This window comes from Aedes albopictus, chromosome 3 (genome assembly GCF_035046485.1).
Source record: "Aedes albopictus strain Foshan chromosome 3, AalbF5, whole genome shotgun sequence".
NCBI classification, from domain to species: Eukaryota; Metazoa; Arthropoda; class Insecta; order Diptera; family Culicidae; genus Aedes; species Aedes albopictus.
Window position 1 is genome coordinate 24,453,818 of NC_085138.1, and position 21,791 is coordinate 24,475,608.

At 38.2% G+C, this 21,791-nt stretch overlaps 1 protein-coding gene across 5 annotated transcripts in view; it reads right to left on the minus strand.

Annotated features, from left to right (window-relative positions):
- The window catches only part of LOC109418392 (UDP-glucosyltransferase 2), a 740,033-nt gene that overhangs the window by 137,618 nt on the left and 580,624 nt on the right, over window positions 1-21,791 (minus strand). For 4 of the 5 annotated variants that reach the window (XM_062859323.1, XM_062859321.1, XM_062859322.1 and 1 more), the window contains exon 2: window positions 16,893-17,228. The gene's annotated coding sequence lies outside the window, so the exon portion shown is untranslated. The remainder of the gene's footprint in view (window positions 1-16,892; window positions 17,229-21,791) is intronic. The other variant, XM_062859318.1, reaches the window with a different exon arrangement.

Consider the following 21,791-nt stretch of genomic DNA (forward strand, 5'->3'; position numbering starts at 1 on the left):
CGTTAGACACATTGTGCACCTTGAGCGCTAAATATTAAATGCGATATCTTTGATACTATGCGGAACCACCGCACGTATGTAGACGCGCACTTTCCAATCGTCTTCCTATACTTTGTGTTCGAATATTATGTAGGTATCAGGGACAGACTCTTTGGAACATTGCATGAACCCTAAACCTCAAGTAGCTTGAGCAAAAATAACTACCGTAATAGGGTTGGGACCCAACTTGAATGCCAATTATTACAGTGCATATTTATGCCTTTGAAATGTTGTTTTGTGTATGTAAGTGTTGTGTATCCAATGTGTTATTTACCCGAAATTTGTCGCGAAAACAATAATTTGACAAATAATACGTTCTGTTGAGAGTAAACTCGATCTGTTGACACAGACAGATTCTCTTCTGAAGAAATAAACATAATTTTTCACACGCCAAATTTATATGATTCGATATAAAAAGTAGACCAACATTTGAAAAAGTCCGGACAAACATTTTGATTTCCTCCTATCGCACTTTTACATAATCCAAGTAACATTTCTTAGTCAAGTTGATTCTTCTAGCTAGAAGAATATCTTAAAACCATCATAAAACCAAAATAAAAGGTATAAGGCTGTATGACGGTTCTCAGAACCTCAACAAGACTAATTTCAAAACAAAATGTTGCTTGGGACTTATGTACTTATTCAGGGGCTCTGCCCCATTTGGAATGTCACGCCAGACAGACGGAGAAAAGTCGATAGTTTTAACATCTCCCATCTCCATCCATTGCAGGGATTTGAGTAATTGTTGGTTCCGCCCATTTCACACGTTTGTCGAGAGGGAACATTTGCTTTGTTTTACCTGTCTGTGGCTGCGTCCACCAACAACTAAAGATGTTTGCCCTCTCAAACAACAATCATTTTCGCATCAGATCGATGACGGCGACCGCTCACTCGCTGGACAGAGCAAACATGGACCATTAATGCAAACATATCAATGCGAATTAAAGTTGTTTGCTGGTTCGAGGTGTTTTGTTAGAGTGACGCACGGTTTACACCAAATGGCATCGGAAGATTCTACTCCACACACTTAGGGATAGGTATTAAGCCCAATCGGTGGATTAGAGTTTACTTGTGAATGACCACTGAATGACAGGGCTGGGATTTTCATTGAATGTTCTGTGCTAATTACTAATCAATGATTAGTACTCATGGACTTTCCAATGACACCAACGCCTTTGAGAAAGGAGGTAGTGACAAATTGCGGGAGGGCATATACTTGAGTAACAAGTTAAACTCGTAAGTAAAATGAAAAACGTGTTAAGTACTGTTCCTTTGAATTCCACTAAGAATTTGCATCCTTTGACAGATACGTATTTCGACCTTAATTGTAAGGTCATCTTCAGTGTCTTGTACTTGACTCGAGTCGAACAGTACTTAACACGATTTTCTTTTACTTACAGATATTCCCCTAACAAGCCCAGGTTAATCATCATCAAGTTAAACTCGTCCTTGCTACTTTACTCGTATAGACGAGATATCGAAATCAGTATAAGCATAAATTTCTTATACATTTCTGAAAAAATATGGAAAATCTTATGAAGAAAAACCCTAATTAATCCACCTAGCGGTGATGGCGCCTTTCTCGTGCCTTCGAAACCCCATTTCAATAAAACTCAAGCGAAATGTTTATGTATATCGCACTTTCATACAATTAACAGAAATCCATTTCATCATACCAGAAATCATATCGTTTATCTGGCTTTCGATGTTTGAGCCTCAAACTCCTAAGAAAAAAACGCTATCTTGAATTTGAAGCCGCCATTTAAGATTCAAGATTGTCATCTTGGATGTTCTGGTCATCATTTTTGGAATCCAGACATCATCCCCATACCAAATATACCAATAACGCATTGTTTCAGGCCCTAAAACTCAATTAAACAGGCGCGATATTGAATTCGGAGCCGCCATCTTAAATTTTAGATCGGCATTTTGGATATCCTGATCGCCATTTTGGACTCTGGAAGTCTTCCCCATACCAAATACAATTTAATAACCAGTCATCAGGTTATCAGGAAAGCCATTATTTGTTGTATCGCATGCATGAGTTTGGTACTCTTTTATATTTGGCCACACCCGTCGAGACCCCCAAAACCGGTTCCGGACAACTACCGGTTCAGATATGGTCTGATACTGCTTTCCTGCTTACCGTTCATCAGGTTATCGGAAATGCCGCTGTTTGATGTGTCGCATGCATGGGTTTGGTACTCTTTTATATTTGGCCACTTCCGGTGGGACATCCGGAACCGGTTCCGGAACACTACCGGTTCAGATGTAGTCTGATACTGTTTTCCTGCTAAGCGTTCATCGGATTATCGAAAAAGCCGCTGTTTGATGTGTCGCATGCATGAGTTATGTTCAATTTGATATTTGGCCACTTCCGGCGGGACACCCAGAACCGGTTCCGGAACACTACCGGTTCAGATATGGTCTGAGACTATTTTCCTGCTTACCGTTCATCAGGTAATCGTAAATGCCGTGGTTTGATGGGTCGCATGCATGGGTTTGGTGCATTTTCATGTCTGGCCCCTTCCAGGGGTACCGGTTCCGGAGCACCTAAATGGCCATAACTCCGGAACGGCTGGACCGATCCGAACCATTTTCAATAGGAAACAATGGGACCAGATGCCGCGTCGAATGAGCCATCAATCGTTAAAATCGGTTGATATTTACTATCTAAAAATGAGGTGACCTTTTTTTGTACACATACACACACATACATACACACACACACACATACACACACACAGACATCATCTCAACTCGTCGAGCTGAGTCGATTGGTATATAAAACTTGCCCCTCTGGGGGCTCTATCAAAATTTTATTTTTGGAGTGAACATATAGCCTTTCGGTACACCTTGGTGTACGAGAAAGGCAAAAATACCTTCAATGTCAAATCAATATGATAAGAATAAGAATACTGTGCAGTTCATCAACCCAGAACAGACCGGATAATTTCACAAGCAATCAATTCATAACCAAACCCCTAATTAAAGCCACTTCCACTTGAAGAAATCGTCCAGTTTCAAGGCCCCGCTGTACAAACCAAAAGAAACCGGTCGGCCACTAGATCAATTCAACTGCAAGTGGCCGCCCCTTCTACACCTAAGCAAAATAAGTGCTCCATGTAGCAACCTTTAATTGCACTATTTCACCAGCTAAATTAAAAAATAACAAACCCATGGTGAATCAGCTGTGGATGACAGATATGGGGTACCTATAGTAGAAGCCGGCTCACTTAACACTCGACGACGACTACACTCGAATTTAAACCGTGTCTCAAAACCAATAGCTCGCACACAGGCGGATAATAGGTGGACAATTGAAAATGTAAAATTTTCGTTTTTAATCCATGTGCATATGATTCCAATACCACTTCTTGAGTGAAGAGGGTTAGCATAAGGGTATGTGCTATGAGATTTGATTGTTTTCATGCAAAACATAACGGAAAGATACGGGATTGATAGTCTAGTGGCTAACGCTTTTGATTCGTATACAAAAGGACCTAGGTTCAATCATTGGCCTATCCCTTACCTCCAATTTGTTATATTCTATCTGTCTTCCTTTTCTTGTTCACAGTGATCGGGTTGAAGCGAGCTGAAAAAGTCGATTCCCTTGCTTCCTACTGAATAGTGCAGTGCATATCCATAATCATATCACGCCTATCTATTATGCAATCAGCGAACTCTGCCGCATCATCTTCAATGTAATAGAACACCTGACGCACGGCATCCCCGTACCAAACGTGAACTTTTTGCCAAAAAACATTTCGCAGAAGTACATCCGCATAAACTTGTGCAGACGCAGAGGACTCAACGGTATGCCACAGGCAAGTGATGCCAATCATCACATGCTGCCCCTTCGCCACGTTGACTGGCAACCTGTCGTAGCAGACGCCATTCTCACCTGATAATAGAGCGCTGCATTGTTTTGATTTTGTATTGAATTTTTACTTTTCTTGGTCTTGTTGTTTACAAAACTTCTGTAAGAGTGAAAAAGAAGAAGAAAATTTCATGCAAAACTTTATTTTTGAATTTTCTCAACGGTGGACAATTTTGTGGAAAACTTTTCCCACTTCAATTTTTTTTTTTGATTCCTGAGAAAATTTGCTCTCATTTTCATTAAAAAACTTAGTTTCTACGATGCTTCGTTCTTGAGTTATAATTTTTCAAAGAAAAAGCTTATATGATACATTTTGACATTTTTCAACAAAATTGGCCATAACTCAAAAACAAAAAAAAAGTGCATTCCAGAAATTTCAGCGATTAAGGCTTATAAAATAACCTCCTCAAAAATATTTTTTTGAAAATTTTCCACGAGTTGGGGCATTGTTTTTCCGGCTTTTCTTTACGAATTTTCTCAACTGTGGAAATTTTTGTGGAAAACTTTTTCCAGTTCATTTTTCTTTATTAACGAGATTTTTAACTCGAAGCTAGTTCATCTCGGGAAGTTCCAGTTCATATATTTTTTTTTTGATTTCTGGGAAAATTTGCTTTCATTTTCTAAAAAAAACTTTGTTTCTATAATGCTTCGTTCTTGAGTTATGATTTTCCAATTAAGTAGTGTCAGAGGCAGGGATGGGAACACTCACTTGCAAAGAGTTACACTCTTTTGCTATTTTCTCAGCTCAGAAGCGTGCAATCATGAAACGACGTATGGACGACTTTTGCCTTGTGGTTTTGTCTAAAAGTTTGCCGAATAGAGTAGGGGTCGCACACGCATATCAAAGTCGTGACAGAGCTGTGAAAGCGACTCTCCACGGGGTGAGTGTAATTTACATTCACCTCGTGGAGAGTTGCCTTCGCAGCTCCCTCACGACTTTGGTATACGTGTGCGACCCCTACTCTATTCGGTAAACTGTTAGACAAAACCATAAAGCAAAAGTCGTCCATACATAGTTTCTTGATTGCACGCTTCTGAGCTGAGAAAATTGCAAGTGAGTGTAACTCTTTGCAAGTGAGTGTTCCCATCCTTGGTCAGAGGAAAACAAAGAATTTCCACCTGAATTTTCCGGGAAAATAGGCGACATTTTTTTTGTTTATACAGGGGGTGGCCAAAATATTTGGGATAGGCAACTTTTTTTCTCTCCCAAAAAAGTTCAACATGGTGTAACTTTTCATAGAGTGCATCAAATATTCTCAAATTTGGACTGTTTATTAATTATATTATATGTGCATCAGTGGTACAACTTTGAGCTCGATTGGTTAATCTTTCGCGAAGTTATAACTGATCTGGTAAAACACTATTTTTAAGACTATCAATTTTTGAGCTGTCATATCTCGGAAACCAGTGAACCGAATCGAATGAAATTTTGAGCGATTATCAATAATATAATAATGCTTGAAAATTCATCAGAACATAGATAATTATTAAACGTTGAAAAAAGTTATGATGGTTTGACATTTTCACCCATTTAGAGGGAAATGAGTCAAATTTACAATACTGCACAAAAATTACTAAATGTGTTCTTCCTTTAATCCAAATAGGCTCCAATATATCTTTTTATAGATTTCTTATGAACAGAAGTAGAAAATCTTTGGATATCAAAAACAAAATTTTATGACATTGATGTAAAAAAAAATGCATTTTTTTCGAAAAAGATCCAAAAAGTGTCAATCCATCATAACTTTTTTCAGTTTAAAAAGTACCCATGTTTTAAATGATTTTCAAGCAATAATTTATTGTGAATAAAAGCTCAAAATTTCATTCAATTCGGTTCACTGGTCTCCGAGATATGACAGCTCAAAAATTAGTAGTCTAAAAATAGTATTTTACCAGAACGGTTATAACTTCGCGAAAGATCAACCAATCGAGCTCAAATTTGTACCAATGATGCACATATAATAGGTTGACAAACAGTCAAAGTTTGAGAATATTTGATGCACTCTATGAAAAGTTACAGTATGTTGAACTTTTTTGTGAGAGAAAAAAAGTTGCCTATCCCAAACATTTTGGCCATCCCCTGTTTATCCATGAGTCCTGCCTGTGGAAAAAGTTTCATGAAAATCTGGAACCCTTCGGCCCAATCCCGTACGATAATAAAAAAATGCCCTATAGCAGGAGGACTTTTACAAAAATATTCAAGGACATTTAAAAACGTGTGAGAATATGTAGACACATTTCTCCTGTAGAAGTTCCATAATGAATCCCTGAGAGAATTTCAATGATTATTTTGTAGGACTCTCTGAACGAGTTTCTGAAGAAAACTATAACTGAATTCTAGTAAAGACCTCGCAAGGAATTCTCGAGAACATCCTTGCAGCAATATCTGAAAGAATCAAATGAAACCTGCTGAAGATATCAGAGGAAGATTTTCTGAAAACAAATCACACAGGAATACCTCGAGATATTCCATGGAAAACCCTTGGTGGAATACCTAAACAAATCTTATGAGATGTTATCAGAAGAATTTCTGAAGAAATCCATTAACAAAAATCCTGAAGTATTTTCTAACAGTATGCTTTAAGCTGGGCGTATTTCAGAAGGAATCGCTAAATAAATATTTAGAGAAACAAGTAATTGATTCTATTTTAATATTCCTAGAAAAATCTTAAGAAATTTCTAGAACAGAGGCGAATGCTGCATTGCGATAAGGTCTCTTTAAAAAATAAAGTTTTACAATTTTTTTTGGAAATTTTTGCCTTTCTCGTACACTAAGTGTACTTACGGAAAAGGCTCGGAGGACCAAGTCGCATATACCAATCAACTAAGTTCGACGAATTGAAATGATGTCTGAATGTGTGTATGTATGTATGTCTGTGAGCAAAAGAAGTTCACTCACTTTTAAAGCACTCCCCATTGGCCGATTTTGCGGATTATAGCACGAATCGATTCGGAATTTTACCGCATTGTTCGCCATTAAAAATGGTTCGAATCGGTCACGGCGTTCCGGAGTTATGACCATTTTAGTGATCCGGACCCGCACCGGTAGAACTGGCCGTATATAAAACTGAATCTGGCCCCATCATGCGATACATCAAACTGCGGCGAATTTAGTAACCTTTAGCATGGCTGACGAATTTTGTGCGGATATCAATACTGGAGACCAGACATTCCACGATGTCGACCCAAAACCCAAGATGTTTTTTTTTTCTAATTTTACAGCTCTTTTGTCCACTAGGGCACTGCGTGAGCGATAGCAATTGGAAGCTGTACTTACACTTTGTACAGCGCCTAAATGCATTCTATTCTAATTGTACTATATCGAACTGGTTTCCGTTGTGCTGCTTTCACATTCTACCCTATCATGGTAGAATGATGAGCACGAGGAAGTTGATGTGTGGCTGTTAGTTGTTCCTTTTGCCAGTCCGATTGGGGATACATTGTAAGTTGCCGGTTCGTCCAAGATCCAAGTATCCGGGTTCGTTCGAGCCATGGGCTCAGAAGAGGGTCAGTGTCAGCTGATCTCAGGGGGAAAGAGAAACTGATGAAAGTGCCGGGGCTTGGATCGAACCCATGACCATCTGAAGCAAACGTGTGACCAATTGCGCCACAGGCCCCGGTCAAAATCCAAGATGGTGGCTCCAAATTTATGATGGCGGATGTTTAATGGTGTTTTAGGCTCTAAAGCCATGCATAATGGGTATTTTTTGTATGAGGATCAAGTCTAGAGTCCAAAAATGATTAGCAGAATATTCACGACGGCGTTCTAAAATCAAATATGGCGGCTTCAAGATGGCGGCTGTTTAATGGAGTTTAAGGACCTAAAATCCCGCAATATGGATATATTTGGAATGGGAAGAAGTTCGGTCTCTAAAAATGGCGACCAGAATATCCAAGATGGCGGTCTAAACTCCAAGATAGCGGCTCCAAATTCATGTTGGCGGTTGTTTAATTGAGCTTTAGGCTCTAAAACCATTCAAAAATAGCGACCAGAATATACAAGATGACATCTCAAAGTTCAAGATGGCGGCTGTTGAATGATGTTTTTAACTAATAAATCATTCAATGGGGTATATTTGGTAGGGGACGGATTTCCGGATTCCAAAAGTAGCAATTAGAACAACCGAGGTGGTGGTCTGAAATTCAAGATGGCGGCTCCAAATTCAAGATGGTGGCTGTTTAATTGTGCTTTTTTCCCTAAAACCACGTAATATGGGTATATTTGGTATGGGAAGATGTCTGGACTTCAAAACTAACGACCAAACTATCCAAGATGGCGCCTAAAATCCAAGATGGCGGCTCCAAATTCAAGATGGCGACTGTTTAACAGAGTTTTATGCCCTAAAACCACGCAATACGGTTATATTTGGTATGGGGAAGATGTCCGGAGTCCAAAAATGACGACCAGAATATCCAAGATGGCGATCTAAAAAATCCAATAAGGCGGCTTCATATTCAAGATGGCGGCTGTTTAATGGAGTTTAAGGCTCTAAAACCACGCAATATGGGTATATTTGGTATGGGGAAGATGTCTGGACTTCAAAAATGACGACTAAAACATCTAAGATGGCGCCCAAAATCCAAGATGGTGGATCCAAATTTAAGAGGGTGGCTGCTTAAGGGAGTTTATTCCTCAAAACCACGCAATGTGGGTATATTTGGTATGGGGAAGATGACCGGAGTTCAAAAATGGCGACTAAAATATCCAAGATGAGGTCTCAACATTCAAGACGGCGCCTGTTTAATGGAGATTTCGGCTCTAAATCTTTCAATATGGGTACATTTGATATGTAGAAGATGTCCGGAGTCCAAAAATGGATACCGAAATATCCAAGATGGCGGACTAAAATCCAAATGTTTGTTTAAGGCTCAAACATCAAAAGCAAGATAAGATTTCAGGTGCTACGAAAGGGATTTTTGTGAAACGTATGAGAGTGCGATATTCATCTACATATCACTTGAGTTGTGTAAAAATGGGTTTTCGAAGGGTCGAGAAAGGCACAATTACCGCTAGTTGGATTAATAAGGGTTTTTTTTACACGGATTCGCGAATTAACCCTCTAATACCAAACCCCGCCTTTAGAAGGGGAATAGTTTGAGCATTTTTGTAATTTTTGTTTCGTGGAAAATCGTTTTTTTTAATTTTTGGCTGAAATTTAGGACTGTTTTGTATATCTCAAAATGGTTTTTGGTGCATTTTGAAGCGTATTTACATTTTTTTTAAATCATTGAAAAATTGATGTTTTGGTCACCTGTCAGAAATCATTGTTTATTTTATATTGAATCGCTACAATTAACATGTTTTAATTTTTTCCCAAATCATTCTATCCTAGTTTAATAGTTTAAGGGAATCGAATACACTCTAAAATTATTTTCCTTAAAATTACACGGAAAATAAAATTTTCTATGAAAAAAATAAAAATAAAAATATTTCAACAATAATCATAAAATCTCAAAATGTTTTCATCTCAAAAAATCCGTACCCCAAATAGGCTCTCAGGAAAAATATAAAAGTGTGGGGATGTTTAAAAATAAAAATTAGAAAAATCAAAAATTGAAATTCACGAAATCGAGAATTAAAAAGAATCATCTTCCAAAACATGTTTAAATCGATTTTAGATGACGAAAAATGATATTTAGATCAAAATCAAAAATTTGGGTATTAGAGGGTTAACATGGGTTTTCCAACTTTCTAGCACTAAGTGTCCAGAAGGGAACTCTTATAGAAGGATGAAAGGGGATTTATGCGAAAAAATTGCAAGGGGGTTGAAAAGTGGTATGAGGTGGGGGCGGATGATGATGTAAGAGGTCTGTAAGAAACGGTGGTGTGGAGGTGTGGGGGGGGGCGTTTGGTGGAGAGAGGGGGTTAATACATGGTAGGCAAGGAGGGGTTAAAAAGGTGGTTTTCCTAAAGGTGATTCCTGGAGTATGGTTCTGTTAAGAAAAAAATAAAAGATGTTCTAGGTTATCCAAGAACTTAGGTTATCTAAGGACTTTCGCGAGTACAAGCGTAATCGATATATTGTAGTTACATTACGGATACGGTGCAACTTCCTACAGGTCCTTAGAACATAGTTTTGTAGAGACGTACTTTTCAAAGATATTCTAGGACCTCCAAGAACTTCCGCGAGTACAGGCCTAAAAGTCTACGAGCGTAAACATTTAATTGTTTCTATATAACTGATGCGGTGTAACATTCTACAGATCCATGTAGCATGGTTCTGTAGAAAACTACTTCCCAAATATGGCCTAGGTCATCCAAATATTTCCGCGAATAAAGAATTTAAAATCTACATATTGCACTTGTATGGATTTTTGTTACATTACTGATACGGTGTAACATCCTACAGGTCCATGAAGCATGATTCTGAAGAGTGGAGCGGACCTGGTGTGATGGTTGGAACACTTGACTATCACGCCGAGGACCTGGGATCGATTCCCACTCCCGACAAACTCGCTAAATGTGAGTTCTTCCTTCGGAAGGGAAGTAAAGCGTGGGTCCCGAGATGAACTAGCCTAGGGCTAAAAATCTCGTTAATACAGAAAAAAAAAAATTGATTCTGAAGAGAAGTTATTCCCTGGACCTGAAGGACGCTATACTGTATCAGTAATGTGGCAATAAAGCATTGATAACGTTTGTAGATCTTCAGGTCTTTACTCGTGGAACTTCTTGGAGGACCTAGAACATCATTGGAAATTAGTTCCTTACAGAAAAATGGTTCATGGACCTGTAGCATGTTACAACGTATCGAAATGCAACAACAATCCATTGATTACGCTTATAGATCTTAAGGCCTTTACTCGTGGAAGTTCTTGGAGGTACTAGATTATCTTTGGAAATTATTTCTCTACAGAACTATGCTCCCTGGACCTGTAGGATGCTACACTGTATCAGTAATGTGGCAACAAACCATTGCACAGTGGGCAAAATCGAGCCAAAAACGGAACTTATTTTTGCCGCTGATTTGAAGCAATAAAAAGTATGTATCCCAAAAAAAAAAAAAACATGCTAAATCGATTGGTGATGGTCTCGTGACCGGAAGGCCACTTCCATGTCCCGAACCTGGTTTTCCGGGCTCCACACCAGGTTATTTTCAATCAAGTCAACTTAATATAGAGTGCGAAACATCATTCCATGTCTTTTTTGGTAGGGATGTTAGTGGTGACTATTAAGGATCTCACAGAGGTCATACGGCCATTTCCGAATCCTGGTCCAGTTCTTCCGGAGCCGGATTATGGACCATTTCAGATGAAGTCAGCTGAATATACGATGCGACATACCAATTCATATCTATTTTCAATAAGCAAGTGAGTGGTGACTATTTGAGAACGCTATACTGTGTCAGTAATGTGGCAATACACCATTGATAACACATGTAGATCTTCAGGTTTTTACTCATGCAAATTTTTGGAGGACCTAGAACATCTTTGGAAGTTAGTTCCTTACAGAAAAATGGTTCATGGACCTGTAGGATGTTACAACGTATCAGTAATGTAACATCAAACCATTAATTACGCGTATAGATCTTAAGGCCTTTTCTCGTGGGAGTTCTTGGAGGGCCTAGATCATCTTTGGAAAGTAGTTCTTCACAGAACCATGCTACATGGATCAGTACGATATTGCATCGTATCAGTCATGTAAGAATAATCCGTTGATTACGCTTGTAGATCTTACGCCCTTTACTCTTGGGAGTTCATGGCAGACCTAGCATATCTTTGGAAATAAATTTTCTTCAGTACAATGCTCAATAGACCTCTGGGTTGTTACAACGCATCGGTAGTGTAGCAAGAAACCATTGGCTATGTTTGTAGATCTTCTGGCCTTTACTCGCGAAAGTTCTTGGAGATCAAAATTAGAGTTTATGTTTTAAAATTAAATATTTATTTACAGAACAATGCTCCGTAGACCTGTAAGATGTTGCACAGTACCAGTAATGTAACAATCTATTACGATCGTAGATATAAAAGCCTTTATTCACGAAAGATCTTGGATGTCCTGGAACATCTTTCTCTACACCACCTTGCTCCATGGACCTGTAGGGGTATTGAAAGTCTCCTTGATCCTTCGCTTCGTCCGTTTAAACACTGCAAAATATCCTCTGCGATCTTCCATGGAAAGAGTATGCACTCTGCTCCCCATAACCCATCCCTTGTCCCCTTCCCCACTCACCCTAGATTCAACCCTTACTACCACCACTCTCCCTTTCCTTATTAACCCTCAAATGGATACCTGGATTCCATTGGACCCCAGAGCCACTTCAGTGGTCGCAAAAAAGTTTGGATTGACATATCCGCCCCATTTTTACAGTACCTTCAAACTACACCGCGATGAGTTATTTGTGCAAAAATATCGTGGAGTACTATGGATTATTTTGGATTTCAAAATTGAACCAGACGATTTTGTACCCCTGGGGTCCATTGGACCCCACGGCACGGGCAATCTTATGGTAAATAAATTGAACCGAAATTAGCACAGTAGAGGGTTCCAGTGTGTATTAAAAATGCGGATTTAAAGTTATATTTAGCTCAAACATCTTTATATTCTGAATGTATAGTATATTCGTGTCTTCGGCAAAAGTGTTTAACTCATCAAGATAATGACAGTTTTTCTGCAAGCTGGCGCTAATAAATACATATCCGCCCAGCATCCTAGACACCCCAAGCGACAAATGTCCTCAAAAAAAGGAAACTTCTCAATACAATATGTCTTGACACAATTTATTCACATACTGTTAACAACACCAATACTTCCTATTTGGTAGACAATTTACTTCAGAATTGGCTCATAAGGTGGCGCAAATGTAGCTGCAAAGAGCACATATTGATAGACTTTTGAACCTCCATGATTCCTCTCAAGGTTCCTTCAAGGCTTCATCTAGAAAATACACTTGCAACTCATCCCATTTTTTTTCCAGAAATTCCTCCCGGGATTTATCCAGGAATTTCTGCAAGTATTCCTTTTGAGATTCCTCCAGAAATTCCTCCCGGGTTTCCTTCCAAATTTCCTCTCGAGGTTCCTCCAGGGATTTGTCCTCGGATTTCTCCAGGAATGCCTCCCGGGATTCCTCCGGATATTCCTCCCTGGATTCATTTAGGAATTTGTCCCAGAATTGCTCCTGGGATTCCTCCAAGAATTCCTTCCGAAGTTTTTCCTGCAACCTCGATTCCTACAGGAATTTCTCATAGGATTCCCCTCGGAATTCCTCCAGGGATTCATCTAGGATTTTTTCCAGGATGCCCCCAGAAATTCTTACAGGAATTCCTCCTGGGATTTTACTAGGAATTCCTCTTGAGATTCCTCTAGGAATTTCTCCTGACATTCTCCCAGGAATTCTTACAGGAGAGTTCTGGGATTCCTCCCGTAATTTCTTTAGAAATTTATCCCGGAATTACTCCAGGAATTTATTCCGGATTCCTCCAGGAATACCTCTAAAATATAAACTGTACTCCAATAACATTGCTGAACTATATATCCGCATGTATGCCATTTTTATTGTGTCTGTATTTTTTTTACCAAAACTTTGCCGTAGACACCATCTCTATAAATAATAAGTATCCCGATGTACAACAGATGTAAAATAAAAAAAGCTCATTAGCGCCACCTTATGGCAGAATTCCAAATCGATAAGATTTTTGACCTACCGAACATTTATCTTTCTAAGTAATCAGGATTCTGAGATATATGAGATCTAGTATCTAGTATCTCGTATGAGATATACATTTTGGATGCTCAGGATGTGGTATATAAGATGGTAATTTCATGAATATTATATCTATTTGACTGTGATGTCTCTTTGGGTTCATTCAAATAATACCGAACTTGAAATTTGACAATTTTAGAACTCCTTCCTACTCCACGTAACAACTTTTGTGTGGTAAATTTTAAATTTTTGTATGAAGCATAACACAGCGCTAGACTGCCTCGCTACCTCTGGCGTTACGTAATATTTGAACGAACCCTTTTGAGCTGTCGCAGACATATATGTCACCTATTTACAAAAGTGCGATTTATCCTTTTGTTATATGCGTTTTGTCCGCTTGCTTTTATATGTTACATCCTGTTGATTAGGGGCGTTTTGGAATGCTCTCCACCGCCAACTATCGGAAATTTCCCAAACTAGTTTGGAAAGTAAGGATCACGAGATACACGAGAATATATGTTTGGGTCCAATGGACCCCAGGGTCCCGGAACAGACCTTTTTTTAAGGTATCCTCTTGAGGGTTAACTATCTAAAACAATCCTCGGATATCGGAAGGTGAGAACATTTCAAATATTTACAGATTTCCCTCAGTTTTTTTTCACACGGGTTTCCGAATTAACACGTTTTTTTACACGTTCCTTTTTTACACGGTACGTATCCCCCGTGTAAAAAAGACCATAGTGTACAGGGCATTTACGTGCAGAGTACTGCACAACGATGTTTTGTCCGATCATGTTATACGTACTTTTATACGGTAAAGTTACATCGCATAAGATGCAGTAAAAGTGCCTTATGCGTACAAAAGTGGAGGCGCTATACGTGTATTGACGGGAAAATAATGACGCTATATGACTTGAAGCGATATCTTATGCGATGTACGGTATGCAAGGGCCCATATAGCCGAGGCGGTAAACGCACGGGTATTCAGCATGACCATGCTGAGGGTGACGGGTTCGATTCCCGGTCGGTCCAGGATCTTTTCGTAAAGGAAATTTCCTTGACTTCCTTGGGCATAGAGTATCTTCGTGCCTGCCACACGATATACACATGCAAAATGGTCATTGGCAGAGGAAGCTCTCAGTTAAAAACTGTGGAAGTGCTCATAGAACACTAAGCTGAGAAGCAGGCTTTGTCCCAGTGAGGACGTTACGCCAAGAAGAGGAGAGGAGAGGAGGAGGTATGTACTATTGCGACGTAATATAGCACCTTATGCGACTTAAAATATTCGAAATAAAAAAATCTTGTCACCTAAGTATCGAACTAATAACCTTTGGATTATCGAGCCGCACTTCACACTTAGCACCAAACACTACTTATGAAACACACTGGTTAAATGTCATGCCATTCTAACTCACCTCAGTGCTTGTTGGAATGCACTTGGTTTCCGTGCGCTGTACGTGATCGGCAGGCTCTTTGGGAATCAAAATGATGTAGTATGATTTCCCGCACTGTTACCACTACTCCTCTCTTGCTAGCACCCCCCATTGTTAATTATAAGGTCAACAAAACAAAAATGATGACTTTGTAACTTGTTTTGTAACCATAATGATGACTTTTCACTTTCTTTTAGCTTTTCGGCACTCCAACAGCACCTCTTTCATTGTCATCACGTATCACATCGCAATATGCCAACGTTAACGATTCTAACTTATGCGAGTTTGTATGTACATTTGAACGAGTTCATTTTCACTTTTATGCGATTTAGTTTGTACACCAATACGAGTTAAACTGACATAATAAGAAAAGCACTAAGCGAAGTCGTATAATCATCGCAGTACGCAATTATGCGAATTCAATTGACACTTTGCGAGTTCACTCGAACGCTTTTGCGAATAAGCAAAGCTCGTCGCAACAAAACATCGGAATATCGTCTACTACGATGTAGTCATGCATTATAAAAATTAATTTGCACTCTTCCATGATTTTACCAGATACATCGCAGTAAGTTCATAAAATAACATCATATGCGATGAAAATTGTCCCTCAGCCGTACATATATGCGATAGTGACTTAAAATAGTACTTTATACGATGTACAGCGTGCATCCTTATGCGATTTCTGGTTGTCTGATGGTCAACCCTTAAAGTTTTACGGTAGCTGGGCAATCAGTGGAGAATGTGGAAAGTTTCCAATATCTTGGTAGCTAAATGGCGGCCGATGGTGACACTAAGATCGACATGATACACCTATCTAGAAGGCGAGGGTTGCTTTTGCGAGTTTAAGAAATGTATGTAAATACAATCAGATTAGTCGACGCACCAAAATCCGAATATTCAACTCGAACGTGAAATCTGTGCTGCTATATGCCAGTGAAACCTGGTGTGTATCAGTGGATCTTTCGCGTTGGCCCTTCGCACTATAATGGGTACACAGACCTAAAAGTAATAGTCGCATACCTTTACTATCGTACCAAAACACCACTCGCACGCAGCGACGACCACTGGTTTTCCCACCATCGATTACAGAAACATTATTATTATTTTGTTTGCACTGAGTCACATCCCCTAACACGCACCTCTCTCCACCCCAGCATCAGCATAGCACGCTTTAGACACCGCGACTGAGTCCACCCAGTTGGAGGTGCGATGTTTCGATTTTTTTTGCGGTCATCACTATAATTGACCGACTGACTGCGGGGTAAGCTGGGGTGGTGTTTGATTGCAAACATACGGCAGCGGCGATGCGATGGTCGATGGATGGTTTGGTTTGGGTTTGGGTTCGGCTCATTGGAGACTGGGTTACCGAGTGACTGACTGACAGACAGCGCCAGCGAGATGCTTATAATTCGAGCCTAAATTATGCAACTTGATTCAAGTGGGAGCCCCCAGCAGTATGAAGGTGCGTATGATTTGATGGGAGGTACAGTTGAATCGAACCCTCAGCACGGTCTTGCAGTTTTTCTTGGCTTTGGTTAAATTTAACAGACTGCACATATCGATGGTTGCTACTCCGTGATTAAAGTTAGGGAAAATTCACAATAATTCAAATGAAGATGGTAGTTTTGCTATTCAATTTTATTCCCTTGAGTTCTATTATAAAAATTCTTACAAACCCATTTCCCCTTCAGAAAACCAATTTTCAAGTGAAAGAAAACCCAAGTCAATAAGTGCCCCAAACACGCTTCATCGCTTACTATTTGTCCTGGTGTCTACTGGGCCATCAATTGAAACCGGTTTGTACCTTCTCCTCCCCCACCCAAATATTGTTGCAGCAATGCATTTCATTCGAGTACACAATAAATCCCAAAATAAAATTCCCATAAATTCACTTACCTAGCTTGCACACAGCCGTGTCGAACTCGAACCGTACAATCTCTTTTGGGGACTGTGCCTTGGTCTCCCTTCTGTGAATGGGACACTATTTTCGCAAACACACTACAGTCAGTCAGTGGCTTTCTTCCGAGTGACTTACTCTCGCCGGCTGACCGTTTTTCTTTCACTAGCGTTGTCGCACAGCTTTTCCTCGTCTCACTTTTCACACTTTTTTTTTCTTGTTTTGGTAGGTAGGCACCCACCACGGACGGAGATGGAAGGTCGAAGTCAAAATATGTATGTTATGGTACGTAGGTATCTCCTGTTTTCCGCTTCCTTAGCTAGATGTTTCTGGTGCTGAAATTTTCCGAAACATGTAACTCACATAGACTTGGCGGCAAAGACCGACCAACAAGGTGTTGTTCGATGTCGGTTGGTTTCTTTCTTTTTGGGATGGGGCTTTTATAAAAACAACTTTACACTGACTTTTTCTTCTTCTTTTTGCTCTGTGGACACGTGGGAGTCTTACTGTGGATTTTGTGGCTTTTCTTTTCTTAGAACTGAAATAAAACTTTTCACCTGTGAAGAGCGTATACAGCTTGAGAGTTTTGGCTACCAGTTAATGGAATTTAATGCTCAGATAAGATAGGAGAACCGTTAATGGATACATAATATCTATAAGGCACTGTTCATAATTTCAAACTTTTATTAATGAGTTTTTTTAACGTAATATACTTGCAAAATGACCAATAGCAGATGATGCTATTTATTTTGTCTATATATTTTATGAAGGTTTTTGCTAAAAATTTTAACAATTTTTTTTTGAAAATTACTACTAGGATTTCTTTACATTTCTTCCAAGAATTATTTCATGAGCATGAGCATGAGATGACCGTACAATTCGTAGTTGCTACTCCGTTACTGACCAGAACAGTCAACATTGCACAGGGAATTTTTTCCAAGAATTACTTCAGAAGTTTTACTAAGAAGTTTCCCAAAAATTTGTCGGAAAATCTGAATATCTGCTAAGATTGCTCCTGTAATTCCCACGCCGTTTTTCCGGGAATTTCTTTAAGTTTTTTTTCAGGAGAAATTTACTTCAGAAATTCTTTTTTAATTCTTTCGGCAATATTACCAAGAGCTTCTCCATGTATATATCCAAATTTGCCTTTAAGAATTATTCCATGATTACTTTTACAGATTCTTACTGAAGTTCTCCCGCGGAAATTCTTATAAATCTTTACTCAAGGAAATGCCCAAAATCAATTAAACCAAGGTTTTTGTTTCAAAATTTCGTTAAGGATTTCTTCAGGAATTTCTCAAGAAATATCGCAAAAGATCCACCCACATGTTGCTTTGAAAATTGCTGTAAAAATTCCCAGATAATATCTACCCATTTTTTGTCCTAGATTTCTTCGAAAATTGCTACAAAATTTCCTTCGAGCGATCCTCCAAGATTTTTTTCTTCCAGATCCAGATTTTTTTCTTTAAATATGAGCTTTCGAAACTCCACCAAGGACTTCGACAAAAACTTACCGACTATTTGCCCATGGTTTCCACTTAAAAGTCTCCAATCCTGCTGCAAAGCTTTTATTCAAGCATTCCTTCGTAAATTGTCCCGGAAAGTTTTTCTAGTATTCCTGTTAAAAAAATCAGAAAGGATTACTTCAAAACTTTGTGAAACTCATCCAAAAAATATCCTTAAACTTCTCCGAAAAATTATCATAAAAAAAGTTTGAACAAGTTCTTCAAAATGACTTACGAGCATTCCCCGTGCTTCTTGAAAAGCACATCTGAGGATTACCCCACAAAACCTCTTAGTCTTCTTCTGTGATTCCTATGTGGACCTATTCAGTAAGGTTCCCAAGGGTTTGCTCACAGTCTTTTTAAAAGTTCCTCAGATCCTTATTTACGAATTCCGCAGGGACAAACCTCAAGAAATTTAAGTGTAATTCTTCCAAACATTTCTTCAAAAACTTTTCTAGAGTTTTTTTTTTCTCAAATTCTTTAGAAGGGGATTCTTCAGCAAAACACTGAGTATATGAGAGCCTCTTCGAAAAATCCTTATAATAACACTCTTTTAAATATGGCCATTACTTTCATTCAGTGAAATCTGTCTGACTCCTAGAAAATTTCTTTGAAGGCTTTTCTTCTTTTGCACGGGTCGTTTTTTTTTTGCTGTAACTCAGTCAATTTTGAACCAATTGGCATGATTTTTTTTTGTACGTGGATAGTACTAATTGTGCCTACATGCGTACAAAATTTCATGAAAATCGGATGAAAATTAACTGAGTTATAACAAAAATCCAACCCCGCCAAAAAACGAATCGGGTATATGGGAATTCTTTCAAATATATTTGTTAAAATTACTCCTATTTTTTTCCAAACATGCGATTGCGAGTTCCTTTTACAAGAATTCTTCTGAATAAACTTCTTGGAATTTTCTCCTGCAGTCGCTTTAGAAATAAGGCTGTAATCATTAATTATTTTACTTTCTGTCCCAACACCAGGTCAAAAGGTCAATTTCTCTGAACTTTAATTCAAAGCTTATCAGATATGCTCGGAAACTTTAGGTAGGCTCAGATATGCCGAAACCAGCAAAAAAAAAAATAAATAAAAACAGAGGGAATAAATAGTCAAAGTGAAATTCGTTTCTGTCTAATAATATTTTGAATGCTCGTTTTGAAAGTAATATCCTCAAACCTTTTTCAATGAAGGCTCTTATGAAGGGACTTCTGATAAAAAAAAAACTGTTGGCATAGTTTTGAGAGCAAAAATTTAAAAAAATATCTATGGCTTAATTTATAAATCGATATACTGACAAGCTTCTGCGGATAAACTGTAAATAAATGTTATTAGAAATTTATTTTTTCAATAACCGAAGTTCTTGCAAACATACCGTCAGAATGCGTATTTAAAAAAAAAAAGTTGGAAAACATAGAAGAAATGCAACGGAAAAAATTGCAAAAGAATTTCTAAAAAAACCTACTGCCAAAGCCTAGTAAGTTAATAGAAAACTCTCGAAAAATAACATACGGGTAAAAAGTAAAAAAAATCAGGAAAAATCTTTGAGGAAATGCCAAGAGATGATTTTTGTAGAAATGATTATGGGTAATTTTTCGAAAAACAACCCTCTGGAAACTCCTAAAACCATGTCCAAAGATGGAATTTTCTCAAAAATCCAAAATAAGACTGACGATTTTTAATCTGCTGAAGAGATTTCAATGATTTTATAAAAAAATTGAAAAGAAGTTACCGACTGGAAAAAAGGCAATTTTTAAGAATTTGTTTATTTATTTCCTGCACGGCGCTCCATATTTATTATTTAAACTGTTAAAAATCACCATCGACATCAATGACAGACCGCACAGTGATGCGAAGGTGGAAAAAAGTTTAAAAATAAGCTGCCTTTTTTCAATCCAACAGTATTTTTATATTTTTTCCTCAATATTTGAATAGCCGGGGCCCGTGGCGTAGTTGGTCGCACGTTCGCTTCATATGCGGATGGTCATGGGTTTGATTCCCAGCCCCGGCACTTGCAATTTTTCGTCAGTTGCTTTTCCCCCGAGAGCAACTGACACTGACCCTCTTCTGAGCCCCATGGCTCAAACGAACCCGGATACCTTGACATCGGCGAACTGCTACTCATAATGGACCCCCAATCGGACTGGAAAGGAACAACGGCCATCCATCATCATCCTTGTGCTCATCATTCTACTAGGTATAAAGTAGAAAAAGTGAAAGCAGCAGATAGACAACCAGTTCGATAAAGTAGAATAGAATCTAGGCGCTGTACAAAAAAAATATAAGTGCAGCTGTCAATTGAAATCGCTCACGTAGTGCCCCAGTGGACAACAGAGCTGTAAATTAGGTTAAGTGATTAAGAATAAAAAAAAAATATTTGAATAGTTTCTTTCAAAATTTCGTAATAATAAACCCGATGCAAATATTATTTTTCTTTTAAGTCCGTAACCACTCATCGAGTACGAGAGGATAAGAGACCAAAATAAATTAGGAACAAAAAAAAAATAAAATAAAAGAAACTATTTCAAAATTGGAAATTATAAACATTTTTGAAAAAAAAAAATCAACTATTGAAAAATTGTTGCTTGAAAACATTTTATCTTTTATTTTATTTATTTTTCACCCCTTCAATATTTTGGAAATTCTGAAGGGAGGGAGTGACATAAAACAATTTAAATATTTGCATCGGCCTGATTGGTGGAACATTGATTTTCTTTTAAAAATTTTGAAGTGTGACTTCATCATGTTTTAAATTTAGCCTTCCATATGAAATATATGCAAAAACAAAACCAAGTTTTCAAATGAGGGGCCCAGAATCAAAGGGGCGTCAGTGACCATTTTGTCAATTTTTAGCTGAGCATATCATAAAATTCTTAAGATTTCAAGCTTTCAAGAACTTTTTTAAAATTATTTTTACGATGATTAGAAAAATTACAATCAGTCGTAGAAACTTGGGTTGCTTTCGAAACTCCATACATTTTGTATGGGATGAAAAATTGGTGAAAAACTTTAAACCTCATTTACTCGAAAGTGGTTTTTGTTACTTACGCTTCTTTGATTCTAACCCCCTCAAATATGAGCACTCATTCGCACAATTCCACGGTAGTTTCATTTTCAAGGTGATTTTGTTAGCTTTCAGAGGGCATTTTGCGCGAACTTAGGCATCATACGAGATCCTATTCCATTCATGATTTTTTTTACTGATTAACTTGTTATTTCAGAAGGCTCAGCCGTCATAGAGCTTTACGGAGCCATGCATTCAACTCGCACAATGTGTAAGTATGTTTATATCCAAACTGTTGTCAATAATTCTTAACACTTGCATTGGAGATGTTTTCATATTTATATTTAGTTAATTTTTAATACTCCGCTACCATAGCGAATAACGGAGTTGAT